This window comes from Heterocephalus glaber, unplaced genomic scaffold (genome assembly GCF_053883595.1).
Source record: "Heterocephalus glaber isolate CG9 unplaced genomic scaffold, H.glaber_assembly_v1.0 deba00001550, whole genome shotgun sequence".
NCBI lineage: Eukaryota > Metazoa > Chordata > Mammalia > Rodentia > Bathyergidae > Heterocephalus > Heterocephalus glaber.
The window spans coordinates 7714526-7728655 of NW_028258343.1; the positions used below are offsets into that span (position 1 = coordinate 7714526).

Here is a 14130-nt window from a genome sequence, read left to right on the forward strand (position 1 = left end):
AAATTAATGACAAACTAAGAGCTTTTCTGCTCTTCCCTTCAAAGCAGAAAACTACAGCTAAACATAAAAACAAAAATCTTTTAATTGAAATTAAAATAATAATAGTATAGATGATATAGTAAGTAGATGAAAATATTATAAATGCAAATAAAACTATTCCATGTGTTTAAAAAAAGAGGAAAATATTAGCATGTTAAGGGCAACCAAAGAAAATATTTTTAAAATACATTTAATTTATATAGAGGAAAAACTGTAATGAAATATAAACTATATAAATAACAGTACATAGAATATGACAGAAGAAAAATAGTGATTTTGTAGTAATAAAAACTATTTAAAATGAAATACAGAAAGAAAAAGACTCAAAATTGCTAATTGACTATTGTTGTGCTGCGGGAAATTTTAAGTAGCCTAATATACCTATAATTGGGTTCCTGAATGATAATCATTCAGGATAGATATTCATGATAGATATATACATGAGAGATATTCATGACATAAGAATAGAATAAAAATATTTGAAGGAATAATGGTCCCAAATTTTCTGTATTTATTTCAAACTAAAACCTCTCATATCCAGAAAGGTCAATAAATTATAGGCAGAGAAAACATGAAAAAGATTTACCAAATTGTGAAACTAGAAGTTTTCTTCTGAGATAGGAAAGAGAAGAGGACGTTACTTCTCACCATTCTTTTTCAACATTGTACTAGAGGTTCTAGACGATATAATAAGAAAAGAAAATGAGTGAACTGATTGGGAAGACAGGTGACATAATTATGTAGAAAATCTTTAAAAAGTCAACAACAACCAAAAAGACTTCCTACAACTAATAAGCAATTATAAGAGAATTTCAAGATACACAGTTAATCTTAGAAAAGTCAATTGTTTTCCTATATACCATCAATGAGTAAGTGTAATTTGAAATTTGAAAACATCAAAAACGCGTATGTTAGGACACCAAAAGGAAGTGCTTAAGTACAAATGTGCCAAAATAGGTACAGGGGCTATATGAAGAGAACTCTAATAAATGAAACTGAAGAATGGCAATTAGTGGAGACAATATTCCATATCCATGACTGGGAAGACTCAAGACGTCGATTTTTCCAGGGCTGTCATGGTGTCTCCCAGCTGGAAGGCAGCGCTGGCTCCCGACGTTCCTGGCCGTGGGCCCCGGCCACTGGCGCGGGACCTGGTGAACTCCGTGGACGATGCAGAGGGGCTGTACGTGGCCGTCCAGCGATGTCTGCTGTGCAGTACCACTCGCCAGCGGCTGACTTGAGCCAAGTGCATCCAGAGCAGCGATTTTGTCTACTTGGACAGCCGCGACCGACCGGGACAAGTTTATTGACAAGAAGGAAAGGTTAAATCAACTTAAGAGCAAGGGAGAAGAATTTCAAAAAGAAGTATTAAAAGCTGTGGAAAGAAAATGTGTAACAAATCAATTGAGATGGAAAATGATGTCCTACAAGATGAGGACTGAACAACTGAAACAAACAATATGTAAAGGAAACGAAGAAATCAAGAAAAACCCCATTGGCACAGTTTTGCAAAGAATTACAAAGCAGTGGATTTCAGAAGTGATGCTTGCACTCAAGTTCATGGATCAAAAAGCTTGCTACCCTATAGTCTGTAAAACTGTTTTTGAAATAGCATGTGCTCAGATTCAGAAGGTCTTCTCAAAACCAAGGAAAAGAACCAGAAGCTTTATAGTCGAGCACAACAGCATCAAGAGAGAAAGGAGAAGATTCAGAGGCACAACTGAAAACTGGGTGACTTGGTAGAAAAAAAACTCTTGACTTCAGAAGTCATTATGAGCGTCTTGCAGACCTTCGGTGAGCCCACATTCTAGAGCTCACCTCTGTCATCTTTCCAATCGAGGAAGTAAAGACCGGTGTGAGACGCTGCAGATGGGTCTTCAGAGAGCGACAGTGCCACGACTTCCAGCACTGTGAGCAAGTTTGCCGAAGCCCGGAGGACGACATACCTCTCGGGGCAGTGGGTCTGTGATGACCACAATAGGGATACCAGCATCAGCATCACAGGGCCCTGGATAAGCCTGCTGAACACTGGAGACCACTCTGCCAACTACAGCTGGGTGGAAGAGAAGAAAACAATGCAGGGGCCTGACATGGAGCATAATAGCCCTGCCGACACCATCAGTGCTGCACTGTGCACTCAGCTGGTCAACATTTTGTCTCACACACTCAATGTCAATCTCCTTAAAACCTGTGCAACAGTGAATTTTGTGGTGAAAATCTCAGCAAACAGAAGTTTACTCGAAGAGTGAAGAAACTGAACATAAATATCCTTTACCTTTGTTTTCCTCAGCGTGTAAAATTTGATCAGTTACAACCACTGCACATGAATCTCATGTACCTGGTCAGGTCAAGCTCAGAGCACCTGGGCAGGTCAGGACCCTTTGAAGTGCGAGCAGACCTTGAGGAGTCCATGGAATTTGTAGATCCTGGAGTCACTGGAGAAGCAGATGAGAGTGGAGATGAGCACATCAGCAATGAGGAAACTGATTTGGGCACAGACTGGCAGAACCTGCCAAGCAAACCCTCAGTTTTGTGACATCCCTTCCCAGCCTGTGGAAATCTCCCAGAGCCAGAGCACCCGGATGTCCCCACCTATCTCAAGAAGCAACGCAGGGAGAATGATCTCCTCTGCTGCAGCCTCAGTGGCCTCCTGGTTCAAAGCTTACACTGGAAGCCGTTAATGGGCATGGACTGAACACATGCCAAGTCTGCATCAAGAAAGCTCTCCCTAGTAAAACTTTTTTAATTAGTTAAGACAGTGCTTGGAGACAAAATGATTGTTTGTTTTCAGCAGGGAGACAAGCAGTTTTGCTTGCCAGGTGGCCTATGATGGTGACCCACGTGCTGATGGTAATAGAACAGAGGGTGCAGAGAGCTGTCTGCCCACATCAGTACTGACGGCAGAACCCTGCGTGTGGCCAGTTCCATGAAGGGAGACATGATCTGGACTCTTCTGGGTCCCAGGCCCCTCAGACCCAGGTCAGTGTCATTCTTGTGACGCTGACACTAATTTCTAGAGGTTGGATGAATCACAGGAAGTGATTCTTAATGACTTGGAACACAGTAACTGCTATTCTGCCTTTTGTTTTGTAGAAAAACAGCAGGCGATTTGAAAATTTTCATTTATTTTGTTTTTAGAATAACAAATTTATTTTTGGGAGGGGGCAGTTTTCTGACAGCAAGGAATAATTTAAAACTCAAAAAAAAAAGACGTCAATTTTTCCCACCTTCAGTGCAATTTCAATCAAAATATCAGCAAGGTTATATATATATATATATATATATATATATATCAATACACTGATATATATCAATAAACTGATAAGGTTTACATAGAGATGCAGAAGACCCAGAATAACTAAAACAACACTGAAGGAAAAGTACAAAATTGGAGGACCGACCCTTCCCAACTTCAAGACATACTAGAAAGCTGGAGTAATCATGATAGTGTGGATGTGGGTAAACCTAAAGAAAAATATGTCAATAGAACAGAATAGAGATCACAAAAGTGGGCCCACATAAATATATATAACTAGTCTTTGAAAAAAGAACAAAGGCAAGGCAGTGAAACAGAGGTAACCTTTTCAACAAATAGTGGAGCAACTGGATAGCCCAGTGGAAAATCATAATCATCATTGATATCATCATTTGGGCACAAATGTTACACTAGAGACAAAAACTAACTCAAAGTGGATCATAGACCTAAATGTTAAACACAAAACTATAAAACTCTTAGAATATTATGAAGGAGAAATCTAAATGACCTCAATTTGACAATGACTTATTAAATATAACATCAAAGGCATAATCTATGAAAAGATAATTGATAACTTATACTTACTTACTCAAAAAGTAAAACTTATGCTATACAAAAGAAATCAAATGATAGATATTCTGCTCTGCAAAAGCTTCTGTCAAAAGATTGCAAACACAGGCCTCAGACTGGGATCTATACCAAATATTCCAAAGAATTCTTTGGTATACCAAAATATAACAAATATTTCAAAGAACTCTTACAGCTCAGGATATCAAAAGTATACAAAGGATCATTAAAACTCGACAACAAAAAGCAAACAATCCAATGAAAAAAATAAAAAAACTTTACAGATTCCTCACAACAAAGGCACACATGTCACTAGGAAGTTGCATCTTAAAATAGCAATGAGCTATCTGTAAGCACTTATTAGAGTAGCTAAAATCCATATCATTGATAGCACAATACTAAAGATTTGAAATAATGAAAATTCTCAATTCATTGATAGTGATAATTCAAAATTTAGAAGACAGTTTGGCAATTTCTAAGAAAACTAAACATATTCCTACCTTGTGATCCAGAAATTGCCATCCTTAGTATTTATCCAAAGGAATTGAAAATGTATGTTGAATGAATATAGCTTGACATTACTGCAGCTATCTTGATTCATTACCACCATGATTGCTCCCAGAAAAACCCTAGCCAATATTTTCTTTTCAGTTTCCCAGAAAATTTGAAAGAGAATAAACCATTGTACTGGCATGTGGAGTTTTATAGTCAGACTCTATCTCCGGGGTTGTGACTGTCTCTGATGTTAGCTTAATATAAACCAGGTACAGCCCTGCTACAATAAAGTCCCTGTTATGGTTTGTGTCTAGATGTCCCCCTAAAGCCTCACATGCTCAGAGATGGGGCTTTTTCAGAGGTGGATGGATCTAGATAGAGCATGGGACTGATTTATGATGCAGTGTTAGAATTAAGGGTGCTAGGACTAAAGGTGATGGATATATTATAAAGAACAGGAAGAGGCTCACTGCTAGTTGTAGTTGGTTGCTTGCTTGCTTTTGTTGTCTTCTGCCTACCATGAGCTGTTTCTCTTCTATGACGCCCCTCTGCCATACCACCCTGCCTAGGAGCCAGCCAACTATGAACTGAAACCTCTACAGACTGTGAGCCAAATAAACATTTCCCCTTTTGACTTTGGGCATCAAGTATTTTGTCTCGGAAACAAGAAAAGTAAAGAAGATAGTCACTTTTCTCATAACTCATTTATATGCCCCACTATCTGACTCAAATTGTGAGGATCCAAGTGGTCTAGCTAATACTAAGGACCATGCTTCAATTAGAATTTCCCTCAGTAAAATATCACTATGCAATTCTATATTTCTCTGCCTCTCTTTCTTTAGTCTCTTAGCACTTTGGGACCAGTCTTCATACCCTGGAAATGGGTTGTTCCAGCATTCATGTCCACATACAAACCTGCATATAGATGTTTATCATAGCCTTATTCATAATCGTCAAAACACAAAAGCAATCAAATTGTCTTTCAAAAGGGAAATGGATAAGCCATGGTAGATCAGATAAGGAAATATGGGTACTATTCAGCACTATGAAGAAATACACTTTCAAGCCATGAAAAAATATGGAGAAAATTAAAGCACATAAAACAAAGTGAGCCAAGGCTATCTGAAATATACATATATGTGTATATATGTATATGTATAAATACATATATATACATAAAATGCATATGGTATTTTACCAAAAATATGACATTTGACATTCTGGAAAGGGGCAAACTAAGGACACAATAAAAATCAGTACTTGGGAGATGAATAAATGGAGTACAAAGGATTTTTGGTCAGTAAAACTACCCTGTATGATGCTACAATTATGAATAAATGTGATTATAAATTTGCCCAAAATTCAGTTTTTTGAGAAATCTCTGTACTGATTTCCATAGTGGTTGTTCTAGTTTACATTTCTACCACTAGTGTAGAAGTTTTCTCTTTTCTCTATAACCTTCCTAGAATCTGCTGTTTTTTGAGTTCTTAAAGACAATCACTCTGGAGTAAGTTGGAATGAACCTTAGTGTTGTTTTGATTTGCATTAATGGGGAACAGTGCTAAACATTTTTCACATATTTCTTAATACATGGCCATTTATACCTCTTAGTTTCAGAAAAGTCTGTTCGTTTCAATTGACCATTTTTTACTGGGTCTTATATTTTTTGGGGGGGTCTAGATTCTTTCAGATTTTTATATATTCTAGATATTAGTCCTCTGTATGAGAGTAGCTGGCAGTCTTTTTTCCTATTCTCCAGGTTGCCTCTTCATACTGTTTGTGTTACTTTTGCTGTACAGAAGAATTTTAAATTGATATAATCCTGCTTATTAATTCTTAGTATTATTTCTTGTGTCACTAGAGTTCTGTTCAGAAAGTCCTTGCCTATACCTGTCTTCAAGAGTTTTACCTTTTTTAAATCTTCCAGTAAAAACACTGTTTCTGTTTTAATGTCTAGGTCTTCAACCCATTTTGATTTGTTTGTGGTACAGGGTGAGGGAAATGGCAGTATGTTCAGTATTTTGCACATTGATAACCAGGTTTCTCAGCACCATTTGTTAAGGGCTGTTTTTTTCTTCAGCATGTTTTGGCTCCTTTGTCAAAAATCAGATGGTTGAATTTTCATGGGGATGCTTCTCCATCCTCAGTTCTGTTCCATTGACCTATCTGTCTGTTTTTGTGCACATACCATGCTGGTTTTATCACTGCAGTTTTGTAACCTAGAATCTGTAACTTGAAATGTGGAATTGTGATGCCTCCTCCTTTGTTCTTATCACTCAGAATTGCTTTGGCTATTTGGACTTTCTCCCAGTTTCATATAAATTTCTTTTTTATTTTAGTTCTGTGAAGAATGCTGTTGGTATTTTGACTACAATTACATTAAATTTATATATTATTTTAGTAATATGGCCATTTTGACAATACTGGTTCTGCCTATCCCAGGTATATGTGGAAGTCTTTTATTTTCTAATGTCCTCTGCAATCTCTTTTTTTAGAATACTGTAATTTTCATTTAGAAGTCTTTAGGTTAATTCCTAGATATTTAATTTTTTTGAAGCTACTGTGAGTGGTCTTGTTGTCCTGATTTCTTTCTTGATGGGTTCATTGTTGTACAAGAATGCTGTTAATTTTTGTGTACTGATTTTGTAACCTGTTACTTTGCTGAATTTATCACTTCCAAGTGTCTTCCACTAGCGTTTGTTGAGTCTTCTATGTAAAGGATCACATCACCTGCATACAACACTAGAAGTGAATGTTAATGTAAACTAAGGACTTTGGGTGGTTAAAATGTGTCAATATAGGTTTATCAGCAGTAATGAATGTACCACTCCAATGGAAGACATTGATAACAGAAGAAGCTGATAATGTATAATGGAAATCACTGTATGTTCTAAACTTCACTGTGTCAAAACAGTATTAGCAAACAGAAAGACACAGGGATCACAAATGTGCTCAAGTATTGGAGATCACATCTATCATCCAAGTGGCCTATGAAAAACTCTATAGCACACATAGATAAAAATATATTTAGGGATAACAACTAGCACATAACCTTGTCTTGGGAAACATAACAGTTTTTCTATGTAATTGTACCTAAAAGTTAGCGCAGGATGGATACAATATACATGGTAGATGAAACAAGATTCTACTAGCAGATCAAAGAGACCATTAAGGAAAATAGGATCAGGTATAAAAAATTAAGACAAATTAACATTTGCCTTTCATGAAAAGACATGTTCAGAGTAAAGATACTTCTTGAAAGAATATGACACCTCATGATTATAATATCCTAAAAAGAAGAGAAACGTTGGCAAGCTTTTTGGTCTGATAAATGTGTTTTGGTAGTGGAAGAAATGTTATGATAATGTGAATAAACAAAGCAGTGGGGAGGAGTTTGCACTCTAACTCAAATAGGACATTATATTAGAAGAGCAGTGGCCCAGAATGAGAAGACAACTTCTGGAATGGTGGAATAAAACCTACACAGACATTATTCCTAGTGAAATGTCATAAAATTACATAACCATGTAATGGCTTTAGAAATTGTCCAAAGTGCCTATAGCAAGTGAAGAAACATTCATGATTATCCACTAAATCTCAGTAAAACCAGCCAAGTCTGTGGCTTTTGAGTTTCAACCCACTACTTCTGTCACCCATATCCTCAGATCAGAGTGATAGAAGCTTCTCTCCAATGTATGCTGCCTAGAATACAGGAGTACATTTCCTCCCAGCTTCCAGTTAAGTGCTGCAGTTGTTCCCTATGAATAGCCTGCCAACAATTTCCATCCTTCTCACACCCAGACACTGTTTCAGGAAAGAGTAGCTGAGTGGTCTGGAGCTATCTTACTTCAGCTCCCACTAATTGGGCAGAAGTTTCACCCCAAGAGCAGCATCCCAAAAATACTAGGGCTCTAACAGTCCTCACTCTGGGTCAACTGTAATGCAGAGATTCCATGCTGTAAGGGGCAAGCTGAGGAGACTAAAGCTACCACCCTTGCACGATGTTCTACTTGTAAAACAATGGTCTCACTCTGAGAAAGTTTTTGTTCTTGTCTTCAGAGTAGTGGCAGAAGTTTTACCCAGTGGTTGTGGTGGTGGTGGTGGTGGTGGTGGTAGTGTTGGTGGTGGCAGAGAAACAGAACAAAAGAAGAGACCTCCAAATATCTCTCCATGGAATTAATTTATTTGGAATAGATTGTGCAGACATTTAAGCTGAAGAACACTCTTGAAAACAATGAAAATTTTGGTGGCAAGAAATTGAGAGAAGGCTGGTGTTTCCATAAGAACAGTAAACTAGATTGTAAACCAGCTACACCTTTACCACATAGAACCAGAGAGCTAGCTGAAGCCCTCCTAAGGATAGAACAGAGCTTGAAGACTGGCCTCAAAGACCATCCTTACAAAGGGTTCTGAATTTAATTGAGCCATACTGGGAAGCAATTAATGCCTCCAAGGTAATATTAAAAACAATAGAGCAATCAGCCAGCAATTAGTGTGGGTGAGCAGCTGGATGTGATACTTACAGAGGCAGACAGATGAATAAAGAGATCAGGGAAAGGGAAGATCAAAAAGAATACTGCTAAAACCACTTCGTCCCAGGGTGATTGTACACATACCCGAAGCTTGGCCTCTGAAAGGCATCAGAGACTGCACACTGTAGGAAGATAGATACCAATGTAATAATCCACCTTACTTACCAAATACATAAATGAACAAGAAATTTGGAGGGGAGCTCAGTATATACAGTGGCTAAAATGCATTATCTAAAATATACCATTTTCAATATAAAATTATGAAGCATGCAAAAAAAAAAAAAAAGGCAAATGTGACCCATACACAGGAAAAAGCAGATAGAAAGAAATGTCTTTGCAGGGGTCTAAATAACAAATTTAGCAAAGTAAGATTTCAAAATAACTATTATAAATACATTCTGAGAACTAAGGGATATTATAGTTAAAAAAGTGAACTAAGATATGATAACAATATTGCATCAAATATACAATATGAATAAAGAGATAATTACTTTTAAAAGAACCCAGTGGAAATTCTAGAGTTAAAAATTATAATAATTGGAATAAAATGTTCAAGAGAGCTCTCAATACCAGATTTAAATTGGCAGAAAGTCAATCAAATTGAAGATAGAGACTGATAGAGATTTGCAATCTGAAAACTAGAGAGAAAAATAAAGAAAAATGAATAAAGACTCAGAAAAATGTGGAACATAATGCAACATAACAATACATGCAAAATAGGAGTACCAGAAGTAGTGGACAAAGGGTACGGGGCACATAAAATATTTTTAAATGGTTGAAAACAGTCTACAGTTGATTTAAAAATTCAAGATACATGGACGAAATTTGAAGAATTCTCAATAGAAAAACACAGAGATTCACACCCAGAACTTTAGAGAAAACTATTCAAAGACAGAACAAAGAAAAAAACATTGAGAGCAGCAAGAGAAAAATATTTTATCAAATACAAAGGAACCCCAGTATGGTCAATAACTGACTTCTCATTAGAAATAACAGAAGCAGATTTCTCCAATAGGATGACATATTCTCAATAGTGAATAAAAATACTGTCAACCAAGAATCTTATAACTAGCTAGACTATCCTTCAAAAATGAAGGCAAACATATTCCCAGATAAGCAAAAGTGGTGAGAATCTTTTTGTTATCAGACTCATCTTACAAGAAATAGTAAAGGATGTTCTTCAGGTAGATAGTGAAAGTAATTAAAATCCACTCAAAAAATCAAAGAGCATCCGTAAATATAATTATATGATTATAAATTACAAAATTAATGCAAATTTTTCTTTCTCTTATTTTAAGGAAATTACATAAAATAATATGTATTTTTTACATATATGTATAAAATAACATGTATATAATTATGTTGTTGGAGCTATCACATATAAAAATGTAATAATATCTAACAATAAAAGTAGAGTTTATGGGTGAAGCTGAGCTATATGATGGTATAAAATGTACCAGAAGAATTCATAGAACAATTAAAGAATCCACAAGAGCCCAAGCACAGTTGAAAAGCATTCACAAGAATAAAGAGAACCTGAAATAGTAAATAATACCATTATTTAACATAACAAAGTCTATAAATATATACTTGCCCTCCTTTCTTTTCCTAGCTTCTTGGAAAAACATGTTATATAAAGAAGAAAAGCTATAGCATTGTATGGTTGGGATTGTAACAAATATAAATGTGATGTCTATAATATTGGCATGGCAAAGAGGAAAGAGTAGAGCTATATAAGATTGAACTATTTATACCTCACTGAAAGTGTTACTATAAATTGCAAGTCTATTCTCATAAGATGTATATGATAAGTCTTGCAGTGACCACTAAATAATACAAAGAGTGTAAAAAATTATTAAAGGAATTTAAAATGTTAAATAGAATATAGATGAGTGGTTGCCTAGGACCAAGAGAGTAAGGGAGACATGGGGGGAAATGAGGTAAGTTTTAATGGTGTGGAGTTTCTTTGGAGAGTGATAAAATAACTTAAAATTGACCGTGGTGATGGTTCCACAATTCTGTGGATATATAAAAAAACTACTCAATTGTGAACCTCAAGTGGGTTAATGGCATAGTACCGGAATTACATACCAGTAAAGGCGGTAAGAGGAGGAAAGGGAAGGGTGAGGAGGAAGGAAGACGACCTTCTCAAACTCTTTAGTTTAGCATGTTTTTTGCCAATGCATTTATAGAAAATTTATAATGGACACACTTAAATTACAAGAGTTTCTAAATGGGGAATGGAATTGATGTCAGTTTCCTTGACAGTTTTGACCACATGCATACATCAAAGTAAATCATATCCTACTGTGGAACTTGTGGCAACTGGATTTTATGGGTTTTTTCCTCAGATAATTCCACTGAGAAGGTGCCAGCCTCTCTTAGAAGATTCCTCCTATCGGGAAAAATATTTTAATTTAATCTTGTTAAATGACAAAATATCTGTGTCAGGGCACTGGTGCCTTGAACTCTCTGAGACATGTCCTTTGGTTTATACTGTGGTATAGAAGTCATTTATGTTACGAAGAGGGAATGAATACAAATAGAATTTTAATTTGTTGATCAAAATTAAATGATTTCTTAATAAGCAAATTTACTTTGGTTAAACAATAATGTGATTTCTATGAGTTTCCCATTTGCTAGTATTAGTTGTGAAAAATTATATTGTCACTTAAATATTATTCATATATAGGGAACCACTTTCACATAGCTTCATCCAATTTCTTGCTTCAAATAGAATTATAAAAATGTGAAACAGATTGATTTATTCAAATTAAAACATAGAATCCGATGAAATTTATTTTTTGGAAGAAAAATGAAAAATGAAGAACAAGATACCAGAAATGTCAATCCCAATTTAGATCATGTGAAACTGTGGCCTTGCAAAACATGCATTAGTAAGCTCTCAGTAAATACCTCTTAATTTGCGCTTAAAATGTAACTCTATCTTGGGAAGACAACCCCCAACTTGCTCAGGTGCCAACGATGCACCTTTTAACACACGGGTGAATGTTGTTTCTTAGTTTAACTCTTAAACTGTCAAGGCGGTCAAATCCTTCAATCTGTTCTAATTAGCATTTGCTTATTCTATCCAGTCCATTTAATTGCCACAGTACATACATTTCTCATTCTGAATGTGCAATACAGTTTTTTAAAAAGTAATTTCCATATGGAACATCTGCTCTGGATAGGAAACTGGTAAATAATCTTGTAGATATATCTCAAGATAAGCAAGATTATGATTTCTTAGTAGTAAATAGCTCCCAAGAATCATATTCAAATTCTGAATTTGAATATTGGGTGGTTTAATGAACCACCCGATATAATCCAGTTATTTCCTTCTTTCAGAAAACTGGAAGGCACTTCATTCAGGCAAAACACCAGGCTGATTTTCAGCAGAAGATGCTTTATCTATAAAAATATATATATTATGAAGTGGACAAGTAAAAATAAACATTATGTTCAAATTCAGTATAAAGCAAGGATTCAATAAATATCTAAAGTCATTTGGTGTGACATAATATCTCACCAAACGAGAGACAATACAATCAGGCTGTCTTTACTTTCAACATCCTTACTCCTAAACTTGGTAATAAATCTCTGGCAACACGATTTGACAGTTTAATATTGTATGTCTCTTTAGCGCCACCTACTGAGCACTTGTCTCATTTTCTAAATCTGTTTCAAGTCAACTGCTGTAAATGCAGAACCAAATCAAAGTAACAAAAGAATGACAATAGGAATTTTTCCAGGCTTTTATTTTCATGCATCCTACTGAAGTATAGGTGCAGTAATCAGAACAGTGAATGTCAGATCAGAAAAGTGATTAGTTTTTAATTTTATCTGTATAAATATTCAACTGCATTAAAAAGACTTTACCTTGAAAATGCAAATATTATGAAGCCATACCTGGATTAGTCATTTCATAGGTTAATAACAAAAATTACATAAAATACTTGATGCAAACCATTGTATCCAATTGAACCCATTACACAATAGCATTTTCAGTTTTAATTTTTTCAAAAGAATTTAAAATGCCACAGTTGAATTTATGATCCAAGGCAGCTGATACTTTTAAGGTTCAACTGAGCTTAGCATTTTGAAAGGCTGAAATATGTAATTTGTTTGTTTATTTGTTTTGGTACCAGGGATCGAACTCGGGGCCCTGCGCTTGCGAGGCAGGCGGCGAAATGACTGAGCTAAATCCCTGGCTGTAATATGTAATTTTACTTGAAAGACATTTTCTACATTAGATGGTGTGGAACCCCTATTACATTTTCTTCTCATTGCTATAAAAATTGAATGGATATTTTTGTAGCCTAAAGTCGTATTTATTTTTCACTTCTGAAAGTGGATTGAATCTTGCACACTGAATGTGGCATATGAAGACTTTATTAATGAAAGTAGAGTTAGTGATTCAAAATTCTGATTTTGCTGAAACTACTGGAAGATTCACAAAGCACATAAGAAATTTATGTGGTTAAGTACTGAGTTCACTGAAATTTGACTGTTCGTGAGATTTATAAAACAGAAATATTCTTTAAAAAAGAAAACTACAATATAAGAAGCTTCTCACATAAAATTTCATCATCTTTCTGTAGACCTTGCTTAAAATGACAAAATTATAATAAATTAGGAAACTATATAAAAGTAGTTATAATAAAATAAAAATGAAGGAATTTTATTAAATACTTTGATTACACTCATTTTTATTATATGCATAATGCAGATAAAACAATGAGTTTTTTAGAATCTAACAATACTCACATTGCATATTTTCTTATGCATTATTCAAGTATAACAAGCAGCCTTACCAAATTTGGAAACATCTAAATATCTGTTAACATTGAAGTAATTATCATAAACTGTAAGGAGAACTGCCCAGAATGTTAGCTTTTCATGTGTAGATTTTGATACTATGTAAAAATTAACATAGCTAAAACATTGAAATTAATCCCACTCTACATGTGCAAACATGGTATTGTTTAATGGAAATCATCTGTTGGTATAATTCCTCACGTTCCCATGTCAATCTTCATATACCTCCTCATTCCCAGAGGTTTCTCAGCATGAAGGGCCCAATTATGAAATTGGAAAAGCTTCACTCAAGGCCAATATAGACAGTCACAAAGTGTTATATAGAGGTTAAAAGACTGATATGAATTTGGTCCACTGAATAAAACCTGCCGTGATATTGCCAGAGAAGATAAGAATTTGAATGAGCCTAAGTTTAAAAATAAA

General features: G+C 35.3%; 1 pseudogene; it reads left to right on the plus strand.

Annotated features, from left to right (window-relative positions):
- The first annotated feature begins 1115 nt into the window (after window positions 1-1115).
- Window positions 1116-2720, plus strand: LOC101710913 (beclin 1-associated autophagy-related key regulator-like; annotated as a pseudogene).
- The last annotated feature ends 11410 nt before the right edge of the window (window positions 2721-14130 follow it).